This window comes from Onthophagus taurus, chromosome 1 (assembly GCF_036711975.1).
Source record: "Onthophagus taurus isolate NC chromosome 1, IU_Otau_3.0, whole genome shotgun sequence".
NCBI lineage: Eukaryota > Metazoa > Arthropoda > Insecta > Coleoptera > Scarabaeidae > Onthophagus > Onthophagus taurus.
The window spans coordinates 41,824,256-41,840,446 of NC_091966.1; the positions used below are offsets into that span (position 1 = coordinate 41,824,256).

Consider the following 16,191-nt stretch of genomic DNA (forward strand, 5'->3'; position numbering starts at 1 on the left):
GATGTGGTTATGGATTACATATTCTTGGTTTATTATAAACAATTTATGTACAAAATATTTTCTTCCATCACTTTTAATTCCTGAGTTATGTTCAACTTCAATAACAAAAATCACCACTTTTCATATTTTTGACGATTTCTACTTCCTAGCTAAGACATGGTGATAATTAAGCTAGACGCGGTTATGGATTATGTATTCTTGGTTCCTTATAAACAATTTATGTACAAAAAATTTTACTCTATCACTTTTAATTCCTCAGTTATGTTCGATTTTAATAACAAAAATCACCACTTTACATATTTTTGACGACTTCTACTATCTAGCTAAGACATAGAAATAATTAAGTTAAATCTGGTTATGGGTTATGTATTCTAGTTTTATTACAAACAATTTATGTACAAAGTATTTTAATCCATCACTTTTAATTCCTGACTTATCATCGACAAAAACAACATTTTTGACATTTTGACGATATCTACTTTCTAGCTAAAACATAGTAACAATTAAACTAGATTTGTTTATGGATTATGTATTCTTGTTTTATTATAAACAATTTATGTACGAAATATTTTAGTCCATCGCTTTTATTTTGTGAGTTATTTTTGATTTTGATAGCGAAAATCATCAATTTTGATGTTTTAGCTATTTCCACCTTCTAAGTAAGACATAGCAATAATTAAGCTAGATCTGGTTATGGATTACATATTCTTGGTTTATTATAAACAATTTATGTACAAAATAATTCCCTCCATCACTTTGATTCCTGAGTTATGATCGAGTTTCGTAACACCATTTTTAATATTTTAACGATTTCTACTTACTAGCTAAGAGATGTTAATAATTAAGCTAGATCTGGTTATCAATTATGTAATCTTAGTTCATTATAAACAATTTATGTATTAAATACTTCTCTCCATCGGTTTTAGTTTCTGAGTTATTTTTGATTTTAATCACCAATATTAAGATTATGGAGAAGATGTTTAGATTGTTTAAAGTTTCTATAACATATTTGCTTTTTTAATAAAATTATGCCACAATTTTCATGTAATCTTTATTATTACCACCATAACACTCTATAAAAACCCTATAAATCTAAAGATGTTTAAAAGTTTACCTTAACTAAAGACACGAGTATATTAAAAATTTAATAATTATCTTTATGGATGTAGCTAAGTGTTAAAGAAACGGAATTTACATAACGATATTGATAATTTAAACGCAATCTTTTCGCTCTCCCAAGAAGTTTACATTGTACTGAAACACGTACATATAAGTAAATTGATATTTCGCTGACGATTAAATGATGTCACGAACATTCGCAGTTGCACTCAATCAAACTGTCAGCGATATTGAAAAATTACGACAACGACCTCGCGTGGTTTAACCTGAGAAAACGCGTTTTTCCACCACTTTAAGTTTCTTTATTTTTATGTCATCGCACGACGACGATTAAAACTGAATGAATTCGAAAAAGTAAAAGAATTTTCGGTTTATTTTTAAATTTCGTAATGGGTTGTCGAGTAATTATTGAAGTAAGTTTAGAAAAACTGCTTCACCTTGATGCTAAATTGGACCTGAGAAAGACAATTAAAAGCAATTTTTTTGTGTTTCCAGGAAAATAATACTAATAGCATGCCGGTTTCGTGACCATTTTCGTGTTTACCATAAGTAGATATGGGTAATTTTATTTGTCACCTGCCCCTTCTACCATTCTCTTGATCTTAAAGTATAATTTCTTTGTTGTAATAAATTGTAATAAATACAAAAAATAGATTGATAAAAATTAATTTTTACCTTGAAACTCCTTACAATGTTTTAGATAACAAATTCCAAATGAATAATGTAAAAGATTAAATTACAATAATTATTTATCATTGGATATTGATACTTTGTAGTTTGATATAATAAAAAAAGAATTCAATCAAGAAATGATTTTTTTAACAAATTGAAATTGTATCTTTGAGAGTCTAAAGAAAAAGTTACGTAACGATTTGAATTGTTTTCGCCTTGACCTTAGCCTGGGGTTCGTTTGGTTCTTCGGATTCGAAGCAGCATCAGAAATTCGAAGATTTCGAAAGGTTTCAGCTTCCCATAGAGGATGATTTTCTCCTCGGCAGTTATTTATTTTTACACCGCCGCCGTTCGAACGAACAACCAGCATCGCCTCGGTCTAAAAATACCGGAGTTAATTAACCGAACGGACGATAAGTGTTTATTTGGGAATTTCATGTTTACCCCTCTCTCGATCGTTATAACAGGATTTCAGTGTACATATGCAGATGAGAGATCGTGTTACGAGATTTCCTAAAAGCAAAAACAAAAAAATTAAACAAGAAATTCTAATTAATATTATTAATTAGAATAAGAAAACTTTTCGATAACTTAATCTATTTCTAGAATATTACAAAAAAATATTGAGCTAACGTAACGACATGCAATTTTAACGGCAAATTATTCACCGATTACGATGTTCTATTAAAAGCGTCTGATGCATTTGCATCCGTTCGTTTTTCCTTTTCGTCGTTTTTTCTATTTAATTTTTTTTTTGTTCGTTTAAATTTATTTTCGTAACATATAGCTGAATCGTGGCACGTTCGTATTCGCGATATTATTTGCGTTCGATAAGGAACGTGTTTATCGTATACGAAAAGAATGCGTCAGATAGCCCAAAAGTGAATAAGATAAAGGTCAACACTTTAACTTTTTTTAAACAAACTCGAGTCTAGTTCTTTTTTTTTTTGTTTAAATTAATCTGAGAATATTTATAACTTGTATGCTATTTTTATTTTAAATACGGGAAATCGATGATGAATAAAATTTCCACTTTATTCATCCATAGTAATTTTTTATGATTACTGTAATAATGAAATGAGGTAAACAATTCGTTTTAAGTTGTTTTTTTAACTCAAACAATAGTTTCTGCTACCTCTCAGATTTTTAATATATCTACTATCTTCTTCAAACCACAAAAAATTTAGAAAACAACAACAAATGAAACAAGGAGATGGAATAGAAAAGAAGAAGAATGGGAGACACTAAGAGACTGAATTTTGAAAGACTGATTTTGTATGGGCCGATGCAAGATGGAGAATTAAGAGTGAACGATTCTAAATTATTACTATTAATTCGATTGGACTAGCACGTGGATAGTATAACGAGGTAAAACAAGCTAAAATTTACATAGAACTATAGTGCTGGAAGAAGAAGAATGTAACAGAAAACACTGCAAATTCGTCTTTACAACAGAGGGAGCATCAAGAAATTAATTTTATAGAATAAATTTGCAAGTTATCGCTGTGAAAATAGCAACCTCGAAAATTTTATCAAAACTTCAATTATTGTTTTCTAAAAAACTAAAAGCTATTTTCCAAAACGGGTTGGTTCATTGGAAAGAAGACACTTTTATTAACACTTTGGGAAATTTTCATACTCATATTCCACGAAATGGATTTTATACGAATTTTTAAAACTTAATCGGCAAAAATTGCAAAATTCGAAAAAATTGTCGATCATTTCAAAAATTTTTTCTCAAAAACTGAAAGTGATTTTTCAAAACGGCTTGATGCATTAAAAAGAGGATACTTTAATTAATAATTGGTGATATTTCCACAAGGATTCTTCAAGAAATGAATTTTATAGCGAATTTTGAAAGTTATCGATGAAAATTGCAATATCGAAAATTTTATCAAAACTTCAACTATTGTTTTTTCAAAAACTAAAAGTTATTTTTCAAAACGGATTGGTTCATTGGAAAGAGGACACTCTTATTAACACTTTGAGAAATTTTCATATTCATATTCTAAGAAATGGATTTTATACGAATTTTTAAAACTTAATCGGCGAAAATTGCAAATATCGAAAAAATTGTCGATCATTTCAAAAATTTCTTTCTCAAGAACTAAAAGTGATTTTTCAAAACGGCTTTTTGCATTAAAAAGAGGATACTTTAATTAATAATTGGTGACATATCCACAAGGATCCTTCAAGAAATTAATTTTATAGCGAATTTTGAAAATTATCGATGAAAATTGCAACATCGAAAATTTTATCAAAACTTCAAAAATTTATTTCTCAAAAACTAAAAGCAATTTTTCAAAACGGCTTTTTGCATTAAAAAGAGGATACTTTTATTAATAACTTGTGATATTTCCACAAGGATCTTTCAAGAAACTAATTTTATACCGAATTTTGAAAATTATCGATGAAAATTGCAACCTCAAAAATTTTGTCAAAACTTCAAATATTGTTTTCTAAAAAACTAAAAGTTATTTTTCAAAACGGGTTGGTTTATTGGAAAGAAGACACTTTTATTAACACTTTGGGAAATTTTCATACTCATATTCCAAGAAATGGATTTTATACGAATTTTAAAAACTTAATCGGCGAAAATTGCAAATATCGAAAAAATTGTCGATCATTTCAAAAATTTCTTTCTCAAGAACTAAAAGTGATTTTTCAAAACGGCTTTTTGCATTAAAAAGAGGATACTTTAATTAATAATTGGTGATATATCCACAAGGATCCTTCAAGAAATTAATTTTATAGCGAATTTTGAAAATTATCGATGAAAATTGCAACATCGAAAATTTTATCAAAACTTCAAATATTGTTTTCTAAAAAACTAAAAGTTATTTTTCAAAACGGGTTGGTTTATTGGAAAGAAGACACTTTTATTAACACTTTGGGAAATTTTCATACTCATATTCCAAGAAATGGATTTTATACGAATTTTAAAAACTTAATCGGTGAAAATTGCAAATATCGAAAAAATTGTCGATCATTTCAAAAATTTATTTCTCAAAAACTAAAAGTGATTTTTCAAAACGGCTTTTTGCATTAAAAAGAGGATACTTTTATTAATAACTTGTGATATTTCCACAAAGATCCTTCAAGAAACTAATTTTATACCGAATTTTGAAAATTATTGATGAAAATTGCAACCTCAAAAATTTTATCAAAACTTCAAATATTGTTTTCTAAAAAACTAAAAGTTATTTTTCAAAACGGGTTGGTTTATTGGAAAGAAGACACTTTTATTAACACTTTGGGAAATTTTCATACTCATATTCCAAGAAATGGATTTTATACGAATTTTAAAAACTTAATCGGCGAAAATTGCAAATATCGAAAAAATTGTCGATCATTTCAAAAATTTCTTTCTCAAGAACTAAAAGTGATTTTTCAAAACGGCTTTTTGCATTAAAAAGAGGATACTTTAATTAATAATTGGTGATATATCCACAAGGATCCTTCAAGAAATTAATTTTATAGCGAATTTTGAAAATTATCGATGAAAATTGCAACATCGAAAATTTTATCAAAACTTCAAAAATTTATTTCTCAAAAACTAAAAGCAATTTTTCAAAACGGCTTTTTGCATTAAAAAGAGGATACTTTTATTAATAACTTGTGATATTTCCACAAGGATCTTTCAAGAAACTAATTTTATACCGAATTTTGAAAATTATCGATGAAAATTGCAACCTCAAAAATTTTATCAAAACTTCAAATATTGTTTTCTAAAAAACTAAAAGTTATTTTTCAAAACGGGTTGGTTTATTGGAAAGAGGACACTTTTATTAACACTTTGGGAAATTTTCATACTCATATTCCAAGAAATGGATTTTATACGAATTTTAAAAACTTAATCGGTGAAAATTGCAAATATCGAAAAAATTGTCGATCATTTCAAAAATTTCTTTCTCAAGAACTAAAAGTGATTTTTCAAAACGGCTTTTTGCATTAAAAAGAGGATACTTTTATTAATAACTTGTGATATTTCCACAAGGATCCTTCAAGAAACTAATTTTATACCGAATTTTGAAAATTATCGATGAAAATTGCAACCTCAAAAATTTTGTCAAAACTTCAAATATTGTTTTCTAAAAAACTAAAAGTTATTTTTCAAAACGGGTTGGTTTATTGGAAAGAAGACACTTTTATTAACACTTTGGGAAATTTTCATACTCATATTCCAAGAAATGGATTTTATACGAATTTTAAAAACTTAATCGGTGAAAATTGCAAATATCGAAAAAATTGTCGATCATTTCAAAAATTTCTTTCTCAAGAACTAAAAGTGATTTTTCAAAACGGCTTTTTGCATTAAAAAGAGGATACTTTTATTAATAACTTGTGATATTTCCACAAGGATCCTTCAAGAAACTAATTTTATACCGAATTTTGAAAATTATCGATGAAAATTGCAACCTCAAAAATTTTGTCAAAACTTCAAATATTGTTTTCTAAAAAACTAAAAGTTATTTTTCAAAACGGGTTGGTTTATTGGAAAGAAGACACTTTTATTAACACTTTGGGAAATTTTCATACTCATATTCCAAGAAATGGATTTTATACGAATTTTAAAAACTTAATCGGTGAAAATTGCAAATATCGAAAAAATTGTCGATCATTTCAAATATTTCTTTCTCAAAAACTAAAAATGATTTTTCAAAACGGCTTTTTGCATTAAAAAGAGGATACTTTAATTAATAATTGGTAATATTTCTACAACGATCCTTCAAGAAATTAATTTTATAGCGAATTTTGCAAGTTATCGATAAAAATTGCAACATCGAAAATTTTGTGAAAACTTCAAATATTGTTTTCTCAAAAACTAAAAGTTATTTTTCAAAACGGGTTGGTTTATTGGAAAGAGGACACTCTTATTAACACTTTGGGAAATTTTCATACTCATATTTCAAGAAATCGCTTTTGTACGAATTTTTAAAACTTAATCGGCGAAAATTGCAAAATTCGAAAAACTTGTCGATTATTTCAAAAATTTATTTCTCAAGCACTAATAGTGATTTTTCAAAACGGCTTTTTGCATTAAAAAGAGGATACTTTAATTAATAATCGAAAGTGATAACAACGACAGTTCTGTTAGTAATGAATGTGATGATGAATTATAACCGAAGAGAAGAAAACTAGTCGAAACTGCAACAAGAGATTTTATATATCGTATTAGGATTGTTACAATGAGGTTGCTAATGATAAATAAAGTTGTATTCAATGAAGAAAGTCCTATTGGGGTTGAACTTGATTATTATCTGGAGTATCCAACACATAAAAGAGATACTAATTCCTGTGAATGGTGGAGTACTAAGTAATAGGTTTTTAATATCCGGCCGGATACCGGATAGTTACCAAATATCCATTCCACCACTAATGTTTTCAAAGAGCTATCCAACACTTCTAGAATTACCGGACAGAATTACAGAACTAATTTTCTGCAGGCAATATCAAGTCTTCTGCAAATAGTAACTAGTCTTCTATAAGCAGTATCCAACTTAAATGCTTGCAAAATCTAGACTTCTGCCATTGGAGTTTAATCTTTTGCAATCAGTAACCAATCTTCTATTAGCAGTACCTAATTATCTGCAAACAGTATCTAGTATTCTATATATAGTATCTAACCCATAACCAATATCCAATATAAAATAAAAATATTATAAATAAAATTAGGAACCCGCCTTCTATCACCAGTATCTAATCTTTTAAATTAATATTTTCCTAGCGATTAAATGATGTTACGATCATTCGTAATTGCCATCAATCCAACTGTCAGTGATATTGATAAATTACGACAACGGCTTCGCATGCTGTAACTCGAAAAATGCCTTCTACAATCACTTTCAGTTTCTTCATTATTTTCAAAGAAATGTTTAATATTTCTAAGATTGATAGTCTCAAGTACTCAGAATCAAGGTTTTTGCCATTAGTAGCTAGTGTTACTATCTTATTACTGGTATCTAATATTTTGCAATCAGTGTCTGGTATTTTAAAAGCAATATTTAGTGTTATCATCAGTACTAGACATAAACCAACAGTATATAATCTTCTGCCATTCGTAACTACTCTTCTACCAGCAGTATCTAATCTTCTGCAAGCAACATCTGGTCTTTGTGTCAGCTATGTCTAAACTAATTCTGATGCAACAATGATGTAAAAGTAGTTTTCGTTTTGAAAATTCCTGCTTCTGATTAACACCTTTTATTTTTTTATTTAGAGAGTAAATCTAGCGAACAAAGCCTTCTGCGGACCAAAACACTGTCTTCTCAATCTGCGAACCGCATCAAACTCCTGATGTGTAAAGGTAAAGAATAGAAACTTTCTTTCTCCGACTTCTCCTCATCTATTATCTTCAGTCTAGCGTCAAATTTCAGTAATTTTCTCCTTTCTGTTGATTTCCTACACTTCTTTCATTTCTGATACCTATCTTACAAACTCAATAATGTCGGCTACTCCCCATTCTTTTCCAACAGCATCCCCAATCTCCCTCCATAAATATCTTCTTAACTCAACTCACTCTAACACTTTTCTCTTTATTTATTATTTGTAAATTTATTGCGAATTAAGAGAAAAATGTTTTCAACATGACTCAGAGCGCCTCAACTTAAGAAATTACTTATTTGAACAAATAACTTTTATTTATTTGGTATTATGAGTAAACACAACAAATAATATCACTTAAGAAATTACTAGGCAGGCAATCGAAACTCAAGATCTATCGCAATATTACAAGAACAACATATACATAGATGCGATGCATGGATCATATGAATCAATAGGAGATAAAAAACAAATTAAAAGTGTTTGAAAGCCGAATCTTGCGCAAGATGTGTGGACCGATACAAGATGGTGTTGGAATGTGGAGAATAAGAGTGAACAACGAATCGGACTAGCTAATGAATGGCGCAGATAATACGACGATGATGTGATGGACGATTTCGTCTTTACAACAGATGAAGCATCAACTCCAGCACATAATTCTGCAGTATGTAAATTTTTAGAATTGTCTTACATATTTAGTGACTAGTCTCCTGCCAGAAGTATTAAGCCTGCTGCAAATACCAGTCTATCATTTATAAGTAACCTACTGTCAGCAGAATCCAGATTTCTGTTATCAATAACTAGAGTTTTATCGTATTTATTACCAGTATCTAATCTTCTGCAAACAGTATCTAGTATTCTATCATCAGAACCTAGTCTTCTACGAGCAGTATCTAATCTTCAGCAAACAGTATCTAGGCTTCTACAAGCAGTATCTCTTCTACTACCAGCATAAATAGCTTTGCAGCATTTCATCCATACTACATGTCAAGAAATTCTGCTCATATTCAAAATTCACCTGCAACATTTTTGTTTAATCTCAAGAAATAATGTTAAACTGAATTAAACAACATCTGTTGCAGCGTAAATAATATCATATGAAATTGGGAGTGGCCAACACATTGTAGCGCCTCGGCCGTAAGTGGCCTCAGCTTATCTTAGAGAGAAGAACGTATTGTTTCGCCTATGGTTTCTTGCGGCCGGGGATCTACAATTAATATCACAATGTGTTGACTACAATGTGCTGCATATGTTGACCAACAGCAATGTCATAATATTATATTATGTATTATTACTAAGTATTACGTCAGTTATACTTATGGTGGAGAATGTATGATGTAGTCTGATTAAACCAAGGTCATTCGCGACCGAGGCTCTGCAATTAACACCATATGAACAGAAAAGTAGTCAACATATTATAACTCATCAACTAAATATAAGCAAGTACGGCTAAGCTTATCTGATTATGCATGATTTTGCTTAATTAAGCCTAGGTCTTTTACAGCTACAACTCAGCGCATTGTATACAGCACTTAGCACATATTGCAGCGCCTCGATCGCAAACGACCACAGCTAAACTGAAAGACACAACATTGAAGCATATTTTCAGGTTTCTTAATTAGTTTAGTTAACCGATTCTTGACTAGAATTTTCGATCTAGTGTTCTTCATCAAATTTGCTAAGATCCGTTTCGCAGATTGGTTTGACATTTTAGCTTATCGCAAAATTATTCGCAAGTAGTTTATGGCGCAAATATATTTGAATAAGTTAATAAATCGACTAAAAGTCGATAATGTAGGGAACATTAATACTTAATTATTTTTATCTTGTATTATAAATTTTTCAATATATTTTCGCATCAATCAAGTTTGTTTTTTTTCGATTGTGCGAGTTTTTTGCAACGATCAGATTGCGTGACAGGATGAGTGTCACGTATGGAAAGAAAAAAAAGGAGGAGGGAGCATATTTTATTGGACCGGTCCAACAATTCAAATCCCCTCTAGTGCTGTGTGGCTAAAATACCCTTCACCAATAAACCTATACGAATAAATTGCACGTTATACGGTGACTCACAAAAAATAATCCACAAAAAAAAAACATTCTTTATTTATAACAATTGGACCGCGTTATACATCACTTGACTAAGCGACATTTTATCGTTTTTAGAGATTTTCATGCTGTCTGGTAGGTAAAGGTGTAACTTATCTTAGAAAAAATGCAGAATACCGAAAGATCTAAAATACTATTTGTTTTAAAGCATAAAACTAAAATTCTATAATAGAAAAAATAGATGAACCTACAATTTCGGGCCAGTGTCGTTTATTTTATATAGAATTTAAGTCTAATTAGTTTCGGCCCTTGGTCATCTTTAGAGACTCTACAAATAGATTAACATCTCTCATCTTATCTTTCTGTGTGTAAGTTCAAGCTTTAATTTGATATATAACTTATTATTCAATTCTCATAAATAAAATAAGAACGATTTTTTGAATTTCAACCATTTTTTAATTAAAACATTTTAAGTCCTAAAATAGAGTTTTCAACTTTTTTGGTTTTCTCAAAATTTTATATATACAACACATATATGAATATACATCATCTTAAAGAAGAGAGTTCAAGCTTTAATTTGATATATAACTCATTACTCAAATCTCATAAATAAAGTAAAAGTGATTTTTTGAAATGCAACCATTTTTTAATTAAAACATTTTAAGTCCTAAAATAGAGTTATCAATTTTTTTGATTTTCTCAAAATTTTATACATATAATACATAGATTATTATACATCATCATAAAGTAGAGAGTTCAAGCTTTATTTTGATATATAAATCATTACTTAATTCTCAAAAATAAAGTGAAAGCGATTTTTTGAATTTCAACCATTTTTAAATGAGAAACATTTTAACTCCTCAAATAGAGTTTACAATTGTTTGGATTTTCTCAAAATTTTATATATACAACACATACATTGTAATACATCACCTTAAAGTAGAGAGTTCAGGCTTTAATTTGATGTATAAATCATTATTCAGTTCTTAAAAATAAAGTGAGAGCAATTTTTTGAATTTCAACCATTTTTTAACGAAAGCATTTTATGTCCTAAAACAGAGTTTTCATTTTTTTTTGATTTTCTCAAAATTTTATACATACAACACATATATTATTATATATCATCTTAAAGTAAAGAGTTCAGGCTTTAATTTGATATATAGGTCATTACTCAATTCTCATAAATAAACTAAAAACCGATTTTTTGAATTGCAACCATTTTTTAATAAAAAAGAATTTGAACTCCTAAAATAGAGTTTTCAATTGTTTTAATTTTCTCAAAATTTTATACATACAACACATACATTATTATACATGGTCTTAAAGTAGCGAGTTCAAGCTTTAATTTGATATATAAATCATTACTCAATTCTCATAAATAAAGCAAGAGCGATTTTTTGAATTAAAACCATTTTTTCATTAAAAAATTTGAAGTCCTAAACCACAGTTTTCAATTGTTTTGATTTTCTCAAAATTGTATACATACAACACATATATTATTACACATCATCTTAAAGTAGAGAGTTCAAGCTTTAATTTTATACATAACTCATTACTCAATTCTCATAAATAAACTAAAAGTGATTTCTTGAATTGCAACCATTTTTTAATTAAAAAATTTTAAGTCCTAAAATAGAGTTATCAATTTTTTTGATTTTCTCAAAATTTTATATATACAACACATACATTAATATACATCATCTTAAAGTAGAGAGTTCAAGCTTTAATTTGATATATAACTCATTACTCAAATCTCATAAATAAAGTAAAAGTGATTTTTTGAATTGCAACCATTTTTTAATTAAAAAATTTTAAGTCCTAAAATAGAGTTATCAATTTCTTTGATTTTCTCAGAATTTTATACATATAACACATAGATTATCATCTTAAAGTAGAGAGTTCAAGCTTTATTTTGATATATAAATCATTACTTAATTCTCAAAAATAAAGTAAGAGTGATGTTTGTCAATTTGTCAATGTCAACTTTAATTTTATTATTATATTCGTAATCTTCATAAAATTACCTTTAAAGTGAGTTCAAACTTGACTCATTTATCTCAAAACCCAAAAAGTTCGAACTTTTAACTTTTAATTTTGACATATTTATCAACTTCATAAAAAATGCCTTAAAATGAGTCCAAACTCGACATATTTAACTTTAATATTAATGGGAATACAATCACTTCCGGTTTGAAACGTCAACGTCAATTTTGACATATTTGTTATCTTCATTAAAAAACCTTTAATATGAGTCCAAAGATGACGCACTTATCTCAAAAAACAAAAAAGTTAGAATAAAAATCATGAAACCCGAAGTTACCTACAATGAAGAATTTTTAAATATTAATACCAACCTTAATGTTTTATTTTTTTTATTATATTTTTTTTTGTGACAAAAGTTAAGACCTTTTATAAAAATTAAGAATATGTCAAAATGACATTGACATTTCAAACCGGAAGTTTTTATATCTCGAGTAATATTGGAATTAAATGTATCATGTTTAGACTCATTTTAAAGGATTTTTAATAAAGATTACAAATATGTCAAAATTGAGGTTGACATTTTAAACCTGAAGTTAGTTACCATATAATAGACAAGTGGACAACTTCATGGTGTTCTTATATGATGTACTACTATTCTTAATTTAAAAAACCTTTAAAATGAGTCCAAAGATGACGCAGTTATCTCAAAAAACAAAAAAGTTAGAATAAAAAACATTAAACCCGAAGTTAGCTACAATGAAGATAGCAATATAATTTTTAAATATTAATACCAACCTTAATTTTTGATTTTTTTTTATTATATTTTTATTTTTGTGACAAATATTAAGACATTTTATAAAAATTAAGAATATGTCAAAATGACATTGACATTTCAAACCGGAAGTTTTTATATCTCGAGTGATATTAGAATTAAACGTATCATGTTTGGACTCATTTTAAATGATTTTTCACGACGATTACAAATATGTCAAAATTGACGTTGACACTCTTAACCGGAAGTTGACCATAACTTCCTTAATATTGAAGATAAATATGTCGTGTTTGTACTTATTTTAAAGGATTTTTAATGAAGATTACAAATATGTCAAAATTGAAGTTGACATTTTAAACCTGAAGTTAGTTACCATATAATAGACAAGTGGACAACTTCATGGTATTCTTTTACGATGTATTCTTTATTAAAAAAACCTTTAAAATGAGTTCGACGCACTTATCTCAAAAAACAAAAAAGTTAGAATAAAAAACATTAAACCCGAAGTTAGCTACAATGAAGATAGCAATTTAATTTTTAAATATTAATACCAACCTTAATTTTTTATTTTTGTTTTTGTGACAAATATTAAGACATTTTATAAAAATTAAGAATATGTCAAAATGACATTGACATTTCAAACCGGAAGTTTTTATATCTCGAGTGATATTGGAATTAAACGTATCATGTTTGGACTCATTTTAAAGGATTTTTCACGACGATTATAAATATGTCAAAATTGACGTTGACATTCTTAACCGGAAGTTGACCATAACTTCCTTAATATTGAAGATAAATATGTCGTGTTTGTACTCATTTTAAAGGATTTTTAATAAAGATTACTAATATGTCAAAATGGAGGTTGACATTTTAAACCTAAGTTAGTTATCATATAATAAACGTTTTATAACTGAAGTTAATCTAGTGTTAGTCACTTTTCCGCACTTTTTTTTTTATTTTTAACGTGTTTTTTGGGTCATTTTACATTGATTAAAAACAATCGTCGATTTTTGTTAAAAAAGAGCGTCCTTAAATTTTAACCTGTAAACGTGTAACACTTCGTCCTTAATTTCATTTTACAACTTTTTAAACTTTAATTTTGTAAATTAGTAACTAATAATATGATTTCGATTTTGATATGTGATCTTTTTTAACAAAACAAAAAGAAATTTAAGAAACTTGTTTGTAAAATGGATAAGATGTGAGATGTTAATCTATTTGTAGAGTCTCTGAAGATGGCCAAGGGCCGAAACTGGTTAGACTTAAATTCTATATGAAATAAAAACTAGTTTAAAAGTTCAAAATCAAACTCTAGATTGTTTTCTTCATAAATTTTTACACGAATCGTCATCATTTTGTCTCTAGTTTTAGTGATTAAATTTATGACACGACTTACAGAAACAACCTGTATAATCGTAAAACGAGTGACCAAGCGGCTTTTGTATTCTGTGATAAAAATGGGACAGGCACTAAACAATTTTCAATAGTTTGAGCCTGTCTATTCTGAGAAGTTTTATATTTTTAAACGTTTAAACGAAAATCATGATGATATGATGCATAACGCGGTCCAATTCATTTTAATAGATCTCTTCACTTACAATTAGATCTGCATTATGCGCAATATGATAAGTAATAATAAATAAAAATAAAAGTATCGTCACGAAAACAAAATGGATTTTATTAAAGTCTAAATCGTAATGTAGACATTAATTTGTTGTTTTTGAAATTACAATGCGGTACCCGAGGCTCGTTGAATTTATTCCCATTTAACGGGACACGCTAAAACAAACGGATTTGAGTGCAGTAAAGATTAGGAGAGCAATAAATTCGTTTTTGTCCGTAGTCACGACTTTCGGCTGAGGCTCTTTCATTACGCCCCGGTGAGATATGCGCCTGAAATTACACCACTACAAACAGAAAACTATTCACGCCGGAATAATAAAGAGAAATTTTATTTTTATTTTTTCGTTACGGTTAATTTACCGGGTAATACTCATTTGCATCGCGAATACAAAATTTTATTTTAATGAACTTTTCAAGTCATCCCACAAAACAAAACTTCCTTTTAATCTAATCGATATTAGGCGAGAAAAGTTTTTATGAAAAACACTTAATAAGTTATGATGTTAAATTTTTTAATAACCCCATCACATTATCGATTCAAAAAAAAGAATTATAATAACAAGGTATTATTCTTAATTAGTATTAAAACACCTGGGAGTATGCATTATTTTTTTTTAATTCTTCGTTTCTTGTTGAAATGTAAAGGTAACGAGACTGTTCGGACGTTAATTAGTTCCGTTATCAATTAACCTTTAAAAATGCAAGGCGGCAAACGCAAAAACACTCATTAAATGGAAGTTAATGTGAACGGAACGACCACAAAGAAAGAACAAAAACAGTTTAAAAGTGCTGACAAGTCGAATACAATTCCAATTTTGTGTTTTATTTAAGAACCCCAAAGGGGAAAAAAGGGTAAAAAAAAAGATATAAATAAAAAACAGTTTTTTGTACTAAAAAGAACATCAATTTAGTACTCTTTAACATTCTTTAAAAGCAATTATAAACGTGCATAAAAACGTTAAAGATTATGAAATAAGTTTTTAAAAACTTATCGCTAATCAAAACGTAGACAGGAATTATTTAAAAACTTTGCCCTATTTATAACTTATTACTTTTTTTTTATCTATTTATTTTTTTTTAAAGAAATTGTTTTTGAAGATTTTTATAACAAAAACTAATTTGCTGGTTAAAAAAAAAAGGAAACGAAAAAAAAAAAGATCTTGAAAGGATAAAAACCTGTTGCAGGAAAATTACCGGCGACAGAGAAAACCTCGCGTTTCATAATGGCCCCGGAGCCCGGAGTATCTGGCTATCATTTCATTATATGGAGGCTAACTGTATAGTGTAATTCTCGGTGTTTCACACCATTCAAAACTGTACCTTCCTCAAAATGAGAACAAAGTAATCACAAAGTAAAAAGAAGTTGTTGGGTTTTTAAATATAAATTGAGTAAAAGTTTTTTATATCTATAATAATCTTAAAAGTTTATATATTCAACATATAGAGTTTTATGTATCATATTAAAATATCTAGTTTTAGCTTCAATTTGAGCGAATTCTCAATGGAGTTTTAGTTATCGTTTTTACCTCAATTTTTTATACATACAACATATGGATAATTATGGATCATCTTAAAACAGGTAGTTTTATCTTTAATTTGAGCTATAAAGCATGAGTTAACTCCTATAAATAAAGCAAATATAAATTTTT

General features: G+C 28.1%; 1 long non-coding RNA gene across 1 annotated transcript in view; it reads right to left on the reverse strand.

Moving 5' to 3' along the window:
- Positions 1-1,100: 1,100 nt before the first annotated feature.
- Positions 1,101-16,191, reverse strand: part of LOC139432625 (uncharacterized) — a 29,942-nt gene continuing 14,851 nt past the window's right edge. The window contains exons 2-3 of the long non-coding RNA XR_011642367.1: positions 2,236-2,304; positions 1,101-2,170 (exon numbers count right to left, since the gene is read on the reverse strand). This is a non-coding gene — a long non-coding RNA (uncharacterized lncRNA). The remainder of the gene's footprint in view (positions 2,171-2,235; positions 2,305-16,191) is intronic.